Here is a 15,851-nt window from a genome sequence, read left to right as displayed (position 1 = left end):
CTACAGCGGTGTGCTTCTTTTTTAGGCCAGAAGGCCAATTCGGCTATCGTCAAATCCTTTAGAAATCCTTGAGATCTCGTGTGAGCGATCTCTTAGCATGCATTAGGTGTTCAATAAGACTTTCCTTGGCAAAGGGCTGCTCTTTATTCCTTAGGGAGGGAGGGGGTCTGTTTCAGCTCAGCTGTGCGGTGTCAGTGGTAATGACTTCCTGCTCCACCCCTACAAGTCCTCAAAGTTTAAATCTTGTCCTTTTATAACGAATCTACGCAGCAAATTAAAATGAACTAAAAACAGCTCTGCCTGCTCTGTAATCTGCTTTGGTTTTGATCGAGTAATCTCCGATGTAGCTATAGTTTCCGTCATTTCCAGGAGATGGCCATCAACAGAACCTGTTGACCGTGTAGTGTCAAATTGCACGACTCTCTTACATCTTGGCTATTCAGTAGCAAGCTCGTGTGCAGAGTGCAACTTTGTCACAAAATTGGCTTCAGCCTGGAATTACACCCTCTATGTATTTTTTCTGAAAGCCGTATTGCCACTAATTACAGAGCTTGTGGTCCATCGCATTCGTACCCGGTGAGCTGGTTTTGTGAGAAACTTGTTACCTAATCAGAGCTGTAAGGATAGCATAGTGTACTGGATGTCACCTTCAACTTCTTTGGTGTACCCAAACCACCACCTGCCAGGGCACATAGAAACTCTTTGAAGGGTCATGAAATTGTGTGCACAGATTGTATACTTATAAAGGCTTTTATTGTGCACAATGTGTATGTATTATAACTGCACTGCCTGATGAGTCACATTGTTTTGCTATGGCTTTTTATTCACTGTAAACTACTTTATAAGAAACAGTCTACATTTCTTCCTTTTTTCCCTTAGTTTTTAACTTGATTCATAGAAAGAATCAGTTGAAATACAGAAACTTTTATCAATTGGGCTTTTTATCATCCTTCTAAAGTATTATTATTTCTTTAAATTTTCACAAAACACCTTTTGTTTTCAAAGTTACTACTAAAACATTGTTCAGTTTTATTAGAAATTACAACTTAGAGGGGCGCCTGGGTGGCTCAGTTGGTTAAGCGCCTTCGGCTCAGGTCATGATCCTGGAGTCCCGGGGCTCCCTGCTCAGCGGGGAGTCTGCTTCTCCCTCTGACCCTCCTCCCTCTCATGCTCTCTGTCTCTCATTCTCTCTCTCTCAAATAAATAAATAAAATCTTTAAAAAAAAAAAAGAAAAAAGAAATTACAACTTAGAAAATGCTATTTACATTTAAGAACTTATATCCTGAAAATTTATGACCTTTATTTTAAAATACTATGTAGTTAAAAATTACATGTGGACATTTTTGAAACTTCGGTTTTCATAGTAACTACTTTATAATGATAAAGACACATTTTAGGTGAATGGTGCTATAACTCAAGGAGACTTAGCAGTTGTTGGTTTTTGTTTGTAATATCGTTACATTGGTGATCTTAAAGATTAATGTCCCAAAGCAGAGCACTGTATGCACCAAATTCACAAATCCCAACCATGTAAATGAGGACAGACACAAGAACATAGAACGCTAGAATCTGCAAGCAGCTTCATCCGGCGGTGGGCTCAATCATTTCTTTGTCTTTTCCACACCACTCTGGTCAGAGACTTTGCCTTTTCATTTCTGTTCAGATCCTATAAAAACTGCTTTTATTAACAACAAGGTTATAGTGCTAAGAAATCTTGTTCTCTAGTATCATAGACGGGTAAACTTTGCTGTCTGAAGTCATTTTAATGAGAATAGAACATCTCCTCTTACTTAAAGAATCTGAGCCCTTGTGAGTCACTGACACAGAAAAGCTGCCTTAATTGTCACCCCAGGGGCAGAGATTCAGATAAAAGGTTTTCAGACACAGCATTCCACATTTATCTTGACTTTTTTGTTTCTAAATAAACAGGGCTCTGAGTCAGCTTCTCAACACTGGGGGTAGTCAGACTATGATGTTTCAAACAGAATCAATGACAATGTTTCTAACAGAACATGGCCAAAGCCGCACAAATACTCCCCTAATTAAGAGATCACTAGTTTTTTGTTACATGTTTTTTTACTTTTATTTTCTTAATTGTGGTAAAATAAAGTTTCCCATTTTAACCATTTTTAAGTGTGCAGTTCAGGGGCATGAAGTACGTTGTTGTGCAACCATCAATGCCTTCCATGTCCAGAACTTTCTCATCTTTCCAAACTGAAAACACATGTCCATTAAACACTAACTTCCCATTCCCACCCACCCAACCCCCTCACCCAGCCCTTGGCAATCACCATTCTACTTTGTCTCCCTGAATTTGACTACACTAAGTATCTCATATAGGTGGAATCATACAATATTTGTCCTTTTATGTTTGGCTTATTTCACTTAGCACAATGTCCTCAAATTTCATCTGTATTATAGTATGCATCACAATTATCTTCCTTTTTAAGGCTGATATTTCATTATATATATATGGCACATGGCATCTTGTTTAGCCAGTCGTCAGTTGATGGACACTTGGGTTGCTTCCACCCTTAGGCTATTGTGAGCACTGACATGGTTTTTAATATTTTTTATATATATATATATATATATATTTTTTTTTTAATTGGGCTTTCTTACCAGAACTTCCCCAGACCTGCTTTGCTCTCTCACTTCCTAAGCAAAGATTACTATGATAATCAATCTAGAGGTGATCCCCACTCCCCCTGGTTCCTCTTTAGAACTACCCCAAACCCTACCTTTTAAAATGTCCTTCCCTACTACGCCCTCTTAAGAGAGGCCCCTGGTTCCTTCTGTTAATTTTGACAGCAAGTTCATAAAACTAACACTGTTAAAATTGTGTTCTAGTGAACTTTATCTGATATGCTTTATCTACATCCTATTAAACTAGACTTTAATTTCCAAACACATTTATTTTTGTACTTTCATAAGACTTGCACGGAGCCATATAATAATGGTAGTAGTACTAGTTAGTAGTCACCAAAGTAATGAAACTATTTCACACCTGTAAACTGTCCTACAGTTTATAAAATATTTTTAAACAGGCAGTAGGTACCTCATGAATACTTACCAGTTGATGTTACTATCTCTTCCTTTCAACGGCTTTGTGGAACTTAGTCTTGAGAAATGTTGACATCAGGTTTACTGCTGTTAATTACTGACCACTGCTATTTACTTCCATCTAGTGGTCTGGGGAATAAAGGATGATAAATCTTTTGCCTTTACCCTTTACCACTGTAAAAAAAAAAAAAAAAAAAAAGTGATAAAAATAGAAGCCAAATATAATCTTCAAAATGTGCCTTGTATAGAATTGACACTCTATAAAGGCTTTCATGAAATTTGAATTGCATTTTATCTCGATTCAGTTCAACAAACACTGAATCCTTGGAGTGTATCAAACACTGTGCTAGAATATCAAAGTAAAAATACACTTATTAAGATGATATTTATTATACCAGACACTGTAGGCATTTAAGATATTAAGAAAGGCTTGCCATCTAAGAATAAGATGGTTCATTCTGGGTTTAGAGTTCTTCCTTTGCAGATAAGGAAACAGCTTTTTTTCCATCTGTAAAATGGGTTGCATGATTAAGCAAAAACATATAAATATCTAATACATTACATAATAGGTGCTCATTTAATTTATTTCTGGAAGCAAATCAGAAGATACAAAATTTAATAAAGAGAGTTGTGCCAATGCTTTAAAGGATTAGAGAGTGCTATGGGAATATAGGGGAAAGGGATTCATTTTGTCTGAAGAGATACAGGAGGTTGGAAATTGAATTAGATCCTTAAAAAAGCTAACTTTGACAACAGATAGTATGGTAAGCCTATCCCAGATAGAAAGAATTTCTTGAACCTAAGCAACTGGAATGATGAGTCTTTAAATAAGAGAGAAACCCAAAAGAGAGAACGAATGCAAGAAGTACAGGTAAGAGTTCTGGAAAGGTTGGAGTCACACTTCAAGAGGGACAACTACACAGAGGTATCCAGCAGGCAGCTAGGAAGAGGGCACGGATGGAGACATGAACTTGGAAGTCATGTAGAGAGAGAGGATAGATGGAGCAATGGGAGAGAAGGTTGCAAGCTGTCTAAAAAATACAGCTATAGGCTCAGGCCAACCTTAAGAACTTCATTATTTTTGCAAAACTAATTTTTAAACCCAGTTCACACATAAAGAAGATTCTCAGCTGGATTTATTCATGTTGGCACATATTGAACCAAGCGGTGAAGCAAGCCCATGAGAAGCCAATTTCTTGGAAGAGTAAGGAGTATCCTTGGAGAGAAATCAGCTGAAGGAAGCAGCAGCCAGAAACAAAGAGCACAGTGCAGCACGGAAGCCGACTAAGTCAGAGGGAGGAAAAGGGTAATTCTGACAGCATGCAACTATCATGTAGTAGATTGTCTCCTGGCTTAGTCCCTACTGGATGTGTGTCTAAGGTCTACGGAGAACGGAGAGGTGTCCTAAGAGAGCTTTTTCAATAAAAAGCACATATAATAATGGTCTTACACAACGTCGCTTGAGTTCTCCACCAGCACAACAAAATAAAAGACAAAACCGAAGCAAGGCAGCAGCAGGTACGGGGAATGAAAAGGAGAATCTCTTCTCACTCCTCATACTTGCCTTCCATGCAGAAGGACAGCCACTGGCTGACCAGTCCTGGCCCCTTGCACCATGAAAACATGGAGTAATATTTCAAGACTTGGAACAGGAAATCAGGCAAGGGCAACCCGGTACAAAGGCAGTGTCCTAGGGGGTGGGCATGTTTAGAAGTCCTACAAGTATCTGGGCAGGAGCCTTTGCAGAGCTGAGGTCCTGTATTACTCCGGTGGAGGGTCCCAGAGAATTAAGTGTGAGTCCTTTCTGTCACTGGCACCCACAGGTTGTTCAGATCTAACCACCTCCCTGTGCTACCAGGCTACCTTGGTGATTTCTGGGTATCTTGATAACAACCTTGAATCAACTAGTAATTGTCACTGCAACCAAGTTTAGACAACTCTATAATATATCCTGAATAGTCCAAGGTGAATGCTACTGGAAATTATGACATCGGGCTAAAGCAGTCTAAGTAATTACTGGACAAAAGAAAATGTGCATGAATATTCAATGTGGGCCATGTATAATAAAAAAAAAAGGGGGGCTTTGGATACAAACTAGCTAAATTCAAACCCTACCTCAGCTCATTTCTACCTATATTTCCTTAAACAAGTAGACTCTAGTCTGAGACTCTCCTCATCTTCAAAACACTGAGAGCACTATGGCATTTGAAAAATTATTGTAAGAGCTTCAGATACTATGCATAAAGGCAGGACAATACCTGGCATATGGCAGGTGCTTAATAAATAGTCTAAATAAATCATTATTATTTAACAGACCCAACCCATTCACCATTTATAAATACCGATCATTTCTGATCATGTAGCCAGCATCTGAGAAAACAGACTGTGGCAGAGAGTGAGCATTACCTATCAAATACCCCTCTTTCTTCATGCATGACATATTTCCCAGTTTTAGCAAGACACTTTGTCATCCTTGTGGCTGGCTGTGGTCGTGTGACTAAGTTCTAGCCAATCATATTATTGGATTTCCAAAAGTTCTCTTGAAAGGAATTGATTTACCCTTCCTGATACTTAGAATTTTGGCACAGTGGCTAAAGCCTTAGTACCTATCCTGCACCATGATACCATCTTAAGCATAGAACTAGTGGTGAGGATGCTAAAGCAGAAAGGTAGGAATGATTTTGGTCTCTCTATGCATGGTGACTTAGGGGAGCTTCCATACTACCTAGAAACTTGCCGGAGGTGAAAGAAAACTCCCTACTTTGTGAAGCCACTATTTTTGAGCCCCTGTTTTTGATAACCTAACACAATTCCTAACCCCTACAGAACATGCTTTGGAGATTGCCTATATTTAAGTGGTGAGTGAAGAAAAAGGAAATCAGAAAGATAACTATTGGTCAAAGTGGTAGGAATAGGAAAAGTTTCAAAAAAAGGCAGCATTACAGAAAATAAAGGAAGAAAAATTTGAAGGTGTGAGTGAAGTCTTTGGTATCAAACTCAGGATGAGTTCAGAAAGATGTCATTGTATTTGGTCATTAGAACATAAAATTTGGGGTGACTCAGTTGGCTGGGCGTCCGACTCTTGGTTTCGGCTCAGGTCATGATCTCAGGGTCCCGGGATTGAGCCCCGCATGGAGTGTAGAGTCTGCTTGTCCCTCTCCCTCCCCCTCTGCTCCTCCTTCCCTTCCGTCTCACACACTGTCTCTCTCTCAAATAAATAAATGAATAAAATCTTTTAAAAAACACACACACACAAAATTTCACTGCAGCTTGAGAAACAAATCAGAGAACTACAAGTTGGACAAAGCAAGTAACAAAGGTTCTTTCTTGGTGCCTTGGAGAGAATGGAAGAGAAGCAGCATAGGAGCGAACAAGTTTGTTAAGAGTAAGAACCACAATGCCACTGACAAGAAAAGCTCAAGAAATAAAGGAAAAGAGGTAGAGAAGAATGAAATTGAGAAAAAGGTATCTGCAAAAGATTCTGGGAGAACAAATCACAGAAGCACAGCTGCTGGGACAAGCCTTAGAATGATCACTTTCACAAATGAAATCTTCTCCTTTGAATGAACACTGGCTTTAAAATAATTATATTGTCCTGAAAAAATTTTTCAAAACGTTAAGTGCTGACAGCAGTAATTCTATTTCTACATGGTAAATTAAGTGCCACCTTCAAACACTTGCATTAAATTTTAAATGAACATAACAGCACTAAGAATGTAATTCTGAAAGGGGAAAAATCTTGCAACACCAACAACAAAACACGCGGAAAAGTAATTGTTGGGAAAAGTACATAATTAGCTTTCCATTATTTTTAAAATTGTCATTAACAGCAAATAGACTAAGAGTAAACTAATACACCAGAAATATGTTCATGAAATTAGACCCTCTTCAGAGCTTATCATTTACCTTTGAATTTTAGTCATCTTGTGCCACAACCAAAATATTTCTTTTTCACCTCATTGTATAGATCTCATTTTATTTCACAAAACTTATTACTGATACAGCTCCATGTAAGCATTGCTCTAAAGGCAAACTCTACAAACTCCTTAGTACTATTTCATTCTTCAAATTTATTGTATCTAGTTTGCTTCCTGTAAAAGCAATAAGAAATAGCTACTTCACTTTAGAGAATACTTTGATGACTAATCCTAACTATTCAAATAGGAAGAGATCCATTTCCTATCTTCTGATTCTGCACTGACCTCAAAGTAGCTTTTGAATTCCATTCTGAGAAGAAAAGGTATGGATTTAAAAATTACAGACATAAAAAAATAATAATAAATTATTTTCACTTTTTTTGCCCCATCTGTACAGTTATTCCCAAAGCAAAACACTTCATCTTGGGAGGGTCAGGGATGGGGGTAACATGTAGTACTAGGGTATTTGAGAGTGTGAGTTTAGGAGTCAGAAAGACCTACATTCAAATTCTGATGCTACCTGTGTGACCTTGGGCTAGTAATGAAAACTGTGTACATTTCTTGTTTTGCACTCATAAAATAATAGTAACAACCACTTCCTACAATTACTCCTTTCATTATGATAAATGAAATAAGCCAGACACAAAAGGCCAAATAATGCATGCTTTCAACTATAGAAAATATCCAGAAAAGGCAAATTCATCGAGGCTGAAAGTCTATGGGCTGAAATGTTGGGGGTGGGAAGGGCAGTAGGATAGGAAGTTACTACGTAACAGGTACAGAGTGTGTTTCAGGTGACAAGAAAATTTTGGAAATACAGAGTGATGGTTGCACAGTGTGAATGTACTAAATGCCACTGAACTGTACAATTTAAGATGGTTAAAATGCCAAATTTTATATATTTTACCACAATAAAATTTTAAATGGAATTATTTCTTTATGAATAGGAATTAAAAGTTTTAATTTAAAACTTACAGATTGCCAAATTTGGAGGGAGGCCCATCTTAAAATAGAAACTAGAGGACCTCAATCTGTGACTTGATGTGTTTATACTCCAGCCACAAGTCATTTCCCATTCAGGCCTGAATGCCTATTGTCTATGGGCGTCACACAATCACAGTCAAAATCATAACTGGATTTTTCTTCCAACTTGAAAAATTACGTTTTCTTGATTATGTTTTGAATTCTGAAAAAACAGTTAAATAAAGGCATTTGTTTAATAGTGTTGGGAGAAGCAGACAAGCAAAAAAACTGGTTCGATCAGAACTTCACACAATACACTAAAATAAATTTCAAATGGATTAAACACTTAAATATAAAAACAAGGTCATAAAAAATCCTGAAAATATGTGACTATTTATTTTGGGACAGGGAAAGAATGTATAAATCTCAAAATAGCAGAAGAAACCACCCAAGAAAAGATAGCTTTCATCCCCCACCCACTCATGTGCACACACAATTTACTATTTATTTCAATACTTAAAAAAATATTAGAAGCAAAATTAACTACAGCAGTTCCCCCTTATCTGCAAGATAGTTCCAAGACCCCCAGTGGATGCAAGATAGTACCTAACCCTATATATACTACGTTTTTTTCTTATATATACATACCTATGATAAAGTTTAATTTATAAATTAGGCACAGTAAGAGATTAACAATAATAATAAAATAGAACAATCGTAATAATATATACTGTAATAAAAGTTATGTGTACGTGGTCTCTCTCTCAAAATATCTTATTGTAACTATATTCACCCTTCTTGTGATGATGTGAGATGATAAAAGGTCTAGTGCTGAGACGATGGGAGGGGGATGACGTAGACATTGTGACAGACTGAGGCTACTACTGACAGATTGTCAGAAGGATCATCTGCTTTCTGAACACAGCTGACAGTGTGTAGCTGAAACCACAGAAAGTAAAACCACGGATGGGGGAGGATTCCTGTAACTGGGGAAAATATTTACAAGAAACATTTCAAACAAAGCTCTGATAGCCCCAAATACAAAGAGTTTCACAGATGAATAAGAATCAAAACCCTAGTAGAAAAATGGTCAAAGATTATGAACAATTCATGAAAAAATGGAATTGGCTGAAACAAAGTAGCAAAACATCCAATTTCATTAGTGATAAAAGTGATTTAAAATTAATAACCACTATTTTGATGGAAATACCAATAGAATGGTTTAAAAGTATACAGGCTAAGTTGCCACAGAAAAATTAACATAGAAAAATCAACATGCAAGAATAGCCAGCAAAATTTTGAAAAAGAAGACCAATAGGGTGGGTGTGGAATAGTCCTGCAATAATTAGTTTCTAGGGCAGGAATAGCCAGACATTTATAGATTGTAAAGCCCAGAAATCGACAATACAAGGGGGGATTTAGACACCATTTCATATAAGTGATGAAAGATGGATTGATAAATTTTGTTAGCATCTAGGCAGTTATCTGGAGAAAAAATTACATTGGCTCCTGACTTCAAAATTTACACCAAAATAAAATCTAAATGGATTAAGCATTTAAGTGGGAAAAATTAAAATTGCTAGAAGAAAACAACAATAGTTTTTAGTTGTGCTGTTTGCAGAATCTAGGTCCTGGAAGAATAGTATGGCAGATTTAATTTTTAAAGATGGTCACAACCGTAGCTCCTGTCCCACATTCTTCTCTTGCAATATGATCTTAAAACTCCTCTCATTGATCTTTGGGCTCTGTGTCCCCTCTCCATGAACTAGGATGGACCACTGTGGCTTTTTTGATCAGAAGAATATAGCAGAAGTGACTTCTCACTAGATTATAAAATACTTCCACCTTGCTCTCTTGGAATGCTCACTCTTGGAATGCATTCACCATGCTGAAAGGAAGCCCAAGCAGGACCACATGGCGAGGAACCAAACCACTCAGCTCACAACCTTGGCTGAGCTCTCAGCCAACAGCCAGCACCAACTTGATAGTGATATGAGTGATCCATCTTGAAAGTGGATCATCCAGCCGCAAACTGGGTCACCCCAGTGATGCTAAGCAGAGAAGAGACATCCTTGTTGAGTCCCAGCCAAATAATTGTTTTTTTTAACACTGAGTTTTGGGGTAGTTTAGGGTTAGGGATTAGGGTTAGAGGTTAGGAGAGGGAGAGAGAGAGAATCTCAAGCAGGCTCCACATTCAGCACAGGAGCCCAACTCAGGGCTCGAGCTCATCACCTTGAGGATCATGATCTGAGCCAAAATCAAGAGTCAGACACTTAACCAACTGAGTCACCCAGGCACCCCAAGGAGATAAAATCTTTAAATATTAATGGCAATCTGAAACTAAAATCCAAGTAATTGTGATAAAGCACTGAAGGTGGTCTATATGCTTGTGGTGGGAGAAGCGGCAAGGAAAGTGGAGGCATGCTAGAGGCATTTTCTTGGTGGGGGGCAAGGGTGTCAGACAGAGTACTGCTGTGGTGGCTTGGCACTGTATCGGCTTAGTTAGGGCGGAACTCTGGCTCCCAGCATCTCCCCCCACCCCCCGTCTAGTTCCATTTAGAGTTGGTGTTCTATAGCAAAGATTTTGACTGGCCTTTGTTCCTGCTCCCTCTCTAAATCCTTGGAATTTCCCAAGAAGAGTATCTTTGAGATTCTTAGATATCCTAGATAGTTTCAGGACTGGATCTGGCCATGCTGGAAAGATCAGCCACGTGATTAGAGCTGAGGCTTTGAGCCACTTGATACCAGTCCAGACTCCTGGGAGAGTTCAATCTCATGGCCAAGGTTCAATCAATCATGCCTCTATAATGAAACCCCAGTAAAAACTCTGGACACAAAGCTTGGATAAGCTTCCTGCCTGGTACCACACATTGATGTGCCACGAGGGTGATGCACCCTGACTCCATGGGAAGAGGACACAGAAGCCTTGTATTTGAGACCCTCCCAGACCTCACCCCATGTGTCTCCTCTTTTGTCTCATTTGATTTGTATCTTTTGCTATAATAAAATGTAATCATAAATATACCTCTTAGCTGAGTTCTGTGAGTCATTCTAGTGAATTACCAAACCCGAGGGAGTAGTGGGAACCCCTGAATTTGTAGCCAACTGTTCAGAAGCGTGGGTGGCCCGGGAATCACTGACCTTGCAGCTGGTGTCTGAAGTGAGGGCAGTATCTAGAGGAATAAGCCCTTAACCTGTGACATCTGGCCTAACTCCAGATAGTCAGTGTTAGGATTGCAATGCAGTTTTGACCACAAGAGAAATTCACTTGAGATTTGGACATCGTAAGGGAAAGAGCGGTCATATTTTTTACACTGCAGAAGATCAGCAGTGGGTGCCAAGGTACCTCATGCACATTGCTGATCTCCTGGCTCACCTTGCTGGCGTGGGGCAGCACCCAGCCCATGGCTCCTCCAGGTCCTGCCACACGTCCTCCAACTTCTCTGAGTCCTGAGCCAAAGATACGTGCGGTTCTGTAGCCAAGCGTGCCAGTTACCCCTGCAGGCATCATCTGAGTCATCTAAGGCAGAGTGATGAGAGACAGATGCAAGCTCTGTGTCTGTTTTCTAGCAGTTTCCAGTTTGTTCCTGCTCCTGTTCTTATTCAGCTTTTCTTCCCAGCTGTGGATCTGGCAAACTTATTATGACTTCAGGCCCAACACCAGATGCAGGGCAGCAGATTTTTCCACCTGCAATTACAACTGTGTAAGGCTAAATCCCCACAGTAAGTCCCTTATACTTTATCACTCTGATTTTACCTTGACTGCTACAACTGTTTCAGTCTGATAAAAAACTATAAATTTAATATGATGGATGAGAATTTAAAGGAATACACTATAGGAATAGAAATAGTATGACACTAGGGTTTTCAATTCTGACTACATACCAGACTCTCTTAAAAAATACTGATACCACTCTCCTCCCCTGAGATTCTGGGGTAAAATTTAGGCATTAAGTTGATTTTTTTTTTTATTTTATTTTATTATGTTATGTTAGTCACCATACATTACATCATTAGTTTTTGATGTACTGTTCCATGATTCATTGGGCATTAAGTTGATTTTTGAAAGGTGATTCCAGTCTGTATCCAGAGTTATTAAATGCTGCCCTGGAAGGAAGGAAAAAAAAAAGAAAAGGTGATCAATCCTATAAACCTATATATGCAAGTAGGTAAAGCAGGAATAAATTAAAATATACCTTACTATAAGAGGTATTCCTAAAATCAAGTGACATAAAGGTATTAAAAATTAACAAACAGACAAAGCAGGCCAATATTAACAAAAAATAAGATGTGAAACAGCAATATAAAACAGAATAGAGTCCAAAGTTAATAGCATGAAGATGGGTCAAGGATATTTCCATTAATAACCTATTACAGGGCACGAGGAAGGAATGTCATACCTCTTTTTGCATCTAGCAGAGCTTCAGGATATACACTAACTGCAGGATGTATTTATTACTCAGAGAAAATGATAAATTAAAATCATCTGTTTCAGAACTAAGAGATCAAGAAAAACATATAGAACTTAAAACATGTAATTAATAGAACTTATATACCATATTAGCACATTTAACTCCTTGAATTCCACACAACCGATTTGTTGGGTTAACTGATGTTCTCTATTCTTTCTGTAATAAATGTCTTTGTCCTTGACATATGGCAAGCTAGGTGCTAGTCAACCCCTCCTCTATGTTCACCTGTTCTTGCTCTCACTAGGTAAGTGGTTCCAAACCTGCTTATGTTAGTTCTCATTAATATAACTTCCTAACCTGAATATTTTATAAGCCAGTAAATAAGAACATGAATGTGAAATATGAATATGAATTTGTAAAATAACAATTTCTGGAAAACTAGCTGAATACTTTGTAAAGATTCGGTAAGGATAAATCATTGTAAGAATTTGCTGTCAGATTAAATGTGTGCAAGACAACTGTAAAAAAAAAAATAGATATGAATCCTAGAAAACCTGAATCCTTCACAAGTTTCTCTGCATTTGTATTCCACTATAAAGAAACCCAAAATGGAAATTACAGGCAACGGAGTCTAGCAGTGATTTATACAAGAAAGGCCAACTAAACTCCAATTGATGTAGCTAGATGTAAGGAAAAGGCCTTGGCCCTACATCAAAAGATTGGCAAATGAATGTATATTTATGTGTATTAAATTAAAATGCATGCATTTTCATTTTTTAAATGACTCCTCATTCTGACATTTTTGATTTACAAATCTTGTCAGGTAAGAAACAATTTTGTAAAGACAGAATTTTGAGACAGAGAAAATAAATGTTTTTCAAACATGCATGGAACTATTATAAAAACTGGGAAAAGAAACCTTTAGGCAAATACCTTGCAGACATCACACAGTGCGGGATGGAACTCACAGGCAGAAGGGCCAGCCAAGGAGGATGGGTGTAGCTCCAGGTTCTCCTCAGCAACCCTGGGATAGGTGTGCGGGCCATGGGTCAGCACAGTTAGCTCACTGCCAGGAAACCTAGAGAAAGCCTGTGATCATCCAGCTAGTGATCTGGTTCGTATCTCTACAAGTTTATGTCACATTGGCCACATTCTCTGTCCACAGGCTATAAAATTAAAAGTCACAGTAGAAGAAAAAAAAAGTCACTTAGAAATTAAAAAAGAATCTCAACTCAATTTAAAGAGAAAAATCAAACATAAAAATGCAGATCATTTAAAGGAAGGATGGTAAGTACACTACATGTCAAAACCCAGGAATTACCTTCCACCTCCAGTCAAGATGGAGTAACAAGGATTTACCCTCCTGCCCAAAACAACCAATACACACAAAAAAGCACAAAACAAGACAATGGACACCAGGCAGAAAGGACAGTGATCCTGAAAAGCTGGAGACAAATGAGGTGAGCTTTACGATTGCCTCAACTTGCTCCCTTGAGGGAATTTCCAAGCTGCAGTGTGGTTGGGGGCAGGGTGGGCAGAGCCTGGCAAATTCCACGGGTGGAGGAGCTAAGACTGAGAATCTAGGGAAACCAAGCCAGCTAGAATGTCCAGTACACAGGACTGAAGAGGGTTAAGTTGCCCAGGAGAAAATTCTCAGAGATCTGCAGGTTTCCTCCAGTATCCATGAGAGTAATGAACAGCATATAGGTTTGAAGAAATTACCTAAGGCTGAGAAAAAAATTGTCCCAAAAAGTCAGAGGGAATACGACTCAGCACTCACATAGGACTAGGAACAGTATCTGTTCCCACTAGTCAGACCGAAAGTCTTGGTAATTCATGAGGCACCTGTTACAGTATCCAAGAGTTTTGCCTCAGTCAGTAATGGGGTGAGTTAATCCTAAATAGTTCTCAAATTCTGCCTAACAAATCTTAAATCATGTCCTGGATACAATGGTTTACAAGTAACGTATGTGTGTCCCAGAACAAAGCTCAAGAATATTTATAGAAATACAAACTATCAAGTATCCAGTAAGGTAAAATTCATATTGCCTAGCATTCAATCAAAATGACAAGGCATGCAAAGAAGCAGGGAAGTACATCCAGTAATGAGAGTGAACCAACAGAGACCAACTCAGAACTGACAAAAATATTAGAATTAGCAGGCAAGGACATTAGAAATTACTATAACTTTATTCCATTTGTTGAAAATTTAAGTAAAGATAGTGAAGATATAAAAAGAAGATCCAAGTCATGTGCTAATTAACTGGGGCGGGGGGCGGAGAACCCTCTCACAATCATATATATCGAATCATGTTGTATACTTTAAATAGCTTGCAGTTTTGTCAACTGTACCTCAACAGAGCTGAAGAAAAAGAGTAACAATCAGAAGTGATGTAAATCAAACTTCTAGAGAGAAAAACTATAATGTCTAAGATGAAGATTATACTGTAAGTAACTGCTGACTAGACACTTCAGGGAAAAAAAAAAAAAAAAAGACAAGTGGGCTTGCAGATCTAGTAATACAACTATCCAAAATGAAACAGAGAAAAATAATTTAAAAAATAAGCAGCGTATCAGTGAGCTATGGGATAACATCAAGAGGTCTTATATAAGTGTAGTTGAAGTTTCCAAAGAGGAAATTGAGGACAAAACTTTTTTTTATTAATGGCTAAAACTTTTCCAATTTTGATGAAAATTATAAACCTGCAGATCCATGAAGCTCAATGAACTCCAAGCAAAAGGAACATGAAAAAAAACTGTTTTAAGACACATTATCACCCAATTGCTCAAAATCAGCCAGAGAAAAATGACACATTATGTACCTGACAGCATATTTCTTACAGGAAAAAATAACAAGCAGGAGGACAGTGAAGCCACATTTTTAAAGTATTGAAAGGAAAAAAAAAAGCCTGTCAAGTTAGAATTCTGTACCCAACAAAAAGGTATTTCAAAAACAAAGGTGAAAGAAACTTTTTCAGACACAAAGGCTAAAAGAATTCATGACCAGCAAGCCAGCACTGTAAGAGATACCCAAAAAAACTTCAAGTAGAATACCAGATGGATAAATGGATCTACACAGAGGAACAAAGAGCTCCAGAAATGGTAACTATTGGAATAAGATTTTTATTTATAAATCTCTTTAAAAGATTTTTTAAGATTTTATTTATTTATTCATAAGAAACAGAGAGAGGCAGAGGGAGAAGCAGGCTCCCCAGTGAGCAGGGAGCCCGATGCGGGACTCGATCCTAGGACCCTGGAATCATGACCCGAGCCGAAGGCAGATGCCCAACCATCTGAGCCACCCAGGCGCCAAAAAACAAAAACAGGGCGCCTGGGTGGCTCAGTTGGTTAAGTGTCTGCCTTCAGCTCAGGTCATGATCCCAGGGTCCTGGGGTAGAGCCCCATGTTGGGCTCCCTGCTCAGTGGGGAGCCTACTTTGAAAAGGCTGCCTGCCATGCACCCCCCCACCACCACTCTCTGTCAAACAAATAAATA

At 38.4% G+C, this 15,851-nt stretch overlaps 1 long non-coding RNA gene across 1 annotated transcript; it reads right to left on the bottom strand.

Moving 5' to 3' along the window:
- Positions 1–2,272: 2,272 nt before the first annotated feature.
- Positions 2,273–13,282, bottom strand: LOC118013255. The gene is made up of 3 exons (XR_004679974.1): positions 11,954–13,282; positions 11,321–11,464; positions 2,273–3,238 (listed from the first exon to the last, which is right to left on the bottom strand). It is a non-coding gene; the product is annotated as an uncharacterized LOC118013255 (long non-coding RNA).
- Positions 13,283–15,851: the final 2,569 nt, after the last annotated feature.

The sequence above is a fragment of the Mirounga leonina genome, unplaced genomic scaffold, assembly GCF_011800145.1.
Source record: "Mirounga leonina isolate KUSES-001 unplaced genomic scaffold, KU_Mleo_1.0 Mir_153, whole genome shotgun sequence".
NCBI classification, from domain to species: domain Eukaryota; kingdom Metazoa; phylum Chordata; class Mammalia; order Carnivora; family Phocidae; genus Mirounga; species Mirounga leonina.
The sequence above is the reverse complement of the archived record's forward strand: the minus strand, read 5'-3'. Positions and strand labels throughout refer to the sequence as shown.